We start from the raw sequence: 3351 nt of genomic DNA, 5'->3' as shown, positions 1-3351 counted from the left end.
GTACAGTTTTATTTTGTTTAGGGTTTTGTTTTACATCTGTATCTTAGCTCTATATATTGCACCTTTTTAATAAACGTGTGTTTTTATCGTTGCTGTCCCTGGGCTTTTAGGGTTAGGATTTAGTTTTTTTTTTTTTGTGTGTTCTCTCCCCCTCCCTCTTTGTTTTGCAGATCTTGAGTGGGGCAGGGGGCGTGGCTTCTTCTGGATCACCTGCGATCAATCCCTTCATCCGCCTCTGTATTTAGCCCTGGTCTTCTCACCACCACTTTGCCAGATAATTCCGTTCTGTTCAGTAGTGCTCAGTCAGACTCTTGGAAATATATCTGTTTTGTTTGCTGCTTCGATGTTCTTCTTGGACTTACCTGCTTCTGTTTTTGCCCAGATGTCTCCGTGGTCGTCTGCCTTAGCCTCTGGAAAAGCCGGCCAGCTCCCTGCCTCCTCAGCCTGCCTCTTGTTTGGACAATAAACCGTTTAAAACTTGACTGAGTCCTGGCTCTGCTTTGGGGTCCCTCTTGCCAAACCATAACATTTAGTTTAGTTAAAGTTCTGGGGTTGTGCTTGGGAGGGGTTTCGCCTGTTCCTTTTTGTTTGTTTGATGTGATTGCATGGCAGCACTTTGTTTTGTTCTGGGTGGGGCTGCCCTCTCTCAAGTCGTCCTCGTTTGGTTTATTTGTAACATTTATTTCTGTTTGTTGCAGATTTGGTTCTTCCACCCAGGGGCTGCAAGGTTTTATCTTTATTTTAGTACCTTTTATGAAATTTGGCTTTTTATTAATTTCAACAATCTGCCTCGCTCCCTTTTTATAGAATAAATCATTTTACCTTCCATTTGCCCTGTTTTAGTGTTTAATAAATTTTACATACACTACTACACTTCAAAAGTTTGGGGTCACTTAGAAATGTCCTTATTTTTGAAGGAAAAGCACTGTTTTTTTTTTTCAATGAAGATAACTTTAAACTAATCAGAAATACACTCTGTACATTACTAATGTGGTAAATGATTATTCTAGCTTGCAAATGTCTGTTTTTTGATGCAATATCTACACAGGTGTATAGAGGCCCATTTCCAGCAACTGTCACTCCAGTGTTTTAATGGTCCAATGTGTTTGCTCATTGTGTCAGAAGGCTAAAGGATGATTAGAAAACCATTGTGCATCATGTTAGAACAGGTGAAAACAGTTTAGCTGGTTAGAAAAGCTATAAAACTGACCTTTCTTTGAGCAGGTTGAGGATCTGGAGCATCACATTTGTGGGGTTAATTAAACGCTCAAAATGGCCAAAAAAAGAGAACTTTCATGTGAAACTCGACAGTCTATTTTTATTCTTAAAAATGAAGGCTATTCCATGCGAGAAATTGCCAAGAAACTGAAGATTTATGGAGTATGGGGTCTAGGGCCCTTTGCTAAGGGCTGTCCGGTCCCTGTATGACCGGAGCAGGAGCTGTGTTCTCATTGCCGGCAGTAAGTCAGACCTGTTCCTGGTGCATGTTGGACTCCCCCAGGGCTGCCCTTTGTCACCGGTTCTGTTCATTGTGTTTATGGACAGAATTTCTAGGCGCAGTCAGGGGCCGGAGGGGGTTCGGTTTGGGGACCACAGGATTTCATCTCTGCTGTTTGCAGATGATGTTGTCCTGTTGGCTTCATCGAACCAGGACCTGCAGTGTGCACTGGGGCGGTTTGCTGCCGAGTGTGAAGCGGCTGGGATGAAGATCAGCTCCTCCAAATCCGAGGCCATGGTTCTCGACCGGAAAAAGGTGGCTTGTTGTCTCCGGGTGGGTGGAGAGTCTTTGCCTCAAGTGGAGGAGTTCAAGTATCTCGGGGTTTTGTTCACAAGTGAGGGGAGGATGGAGCGTGAGATTGACAGGCGGATCAGTGCAGCGTCTGCAGTGATGTGGTCGCTGTATCAACCGTTGTGGTGAAGAGAGAGCTGAGTCGAAAGGTGAAGCTCTCGATTTACTGGTCAGTCTTTGTTCCCACCCTCACCTATGTTCATGAGCTCTGGGTAATGACCGAAAGGACAAGATTGTGGATACAAGCGCTCGAAATGAGTTTCCTCCGCAGGGTGGCTGGGCGCTCCCTTAGAGATAGGGTGAGGAGCTCAATCACACGGGAGGAGCTCGGAGTAGAGCCGCTGCTCCTCCACGTTGAGAGGAGCCAGTTGAGGTGGCTCGGGCATCTGTTCCGGATGCCTCCTGGGCGCCTCCCTCGGGAGGTGTTCTGGGCATGTCCCACCGGGAGGAGGCCCCGGGGAAGACCCAGGACACGCTGGAGGGACTATGTCTCTCGGCTGGCCTGGGAACGTCTCGGGGTCCCCCTGGAAGAGCTGGAGGACGTGTGTGTGGAGAGGGAAGTCTGGGAGGCCCTCCTCAGACTGTTGCCTCCGTGACCCAACCTTGGATAAGTGGAAGAATATGGATGGATGAAGATTTCCTACAGAGGTGTGCACTACTCCTTCAGAGAACAGCACAAAAAGACTCTAAGCAGAGCAGAAAGAGAAGTGGGCATCTTGACCGTATGGTACACAAGAAGTGTCCATCCAGTCCATCCAACTTGTGGGAGGATTCTTGAAGCATGAGGTGAAATTTCTCCAGATTACCTCAACAAATGAACAGCTAGAATACCAAAGGCCTGCAATGCTGTAATTGCTGCAAATTGAGGATTCTTTGTCGAAAGCAAAGTTTGAAGGAAAAAAATTATAATTTCAAATACAAATCATTATTTCTAACCTTGTCAATGTCTGGACTATATTTTCTGTTCATTTTACTGCTCATGGTGGTAAATAAAAGTGTGACTTTTCATGGAAAACCCAAAATTGTCTGGGTGACCCCAAACTTTTGAACGGTAGTGTACTTACTTGTGACCTTAGTTATTTTATGTGTTGTATTTTATGTATTTATTGGCAATTAAATGGTACCTAAGGTCACAATGGTACAAGACACAGCCATATTTTTGTTTAGCTTGTTTTTGTCGATGTTGGGTAACACGTGCATGTCACAGAATATTACACGATGTTCAAGTATAATCTGCCCTTATAGTGTCTTATTTCAAATTACACAGGTCAAGTTACTCGGGTATTTTCTTAAATGAACGCAGAAACTGTTATGTTTGAATCTTTGTCATACGTTTATTTTATTAAGGAAAAGCCCCTTGAGGTGGTCCCATCATTTTCGAGGGGGATCACTGGCATCCAAAGAATACAACAACAAGTCACAAAAATACAAACAAGCAAAACAAAAACAATACAAAAACAAAACAACATAAACACAAAAGGATAAGACAAAATACAAAGACACAAACATTAAACATAAACATAGAGAAATGTTAATATAACAACCAAACAGATCCGTCACTA

Source organism: Boleophthalmus pectinirostris, unplaced genomic scaffold (genome assembly GCF_026225935.1).
Source record: "Boleophthalmus pectinirostris isolate CB_2022bp ecotype Guang Dong unplaced genomic scaffold, ASM2622593v1 HiC_scaffold_15, whole genome shotgun sequence".
NCBI lineage: Eukaryota > Metazoa > Chordata > Actinopteri > Gobiiformes > Gobiidae > Boleophthalmus > Boleophthalmus pectinirostris.
The sequence above is the reverse complement of the archived record's forward strand: the minus strand, read 5'-3'. Positions refer to the sequence as shown.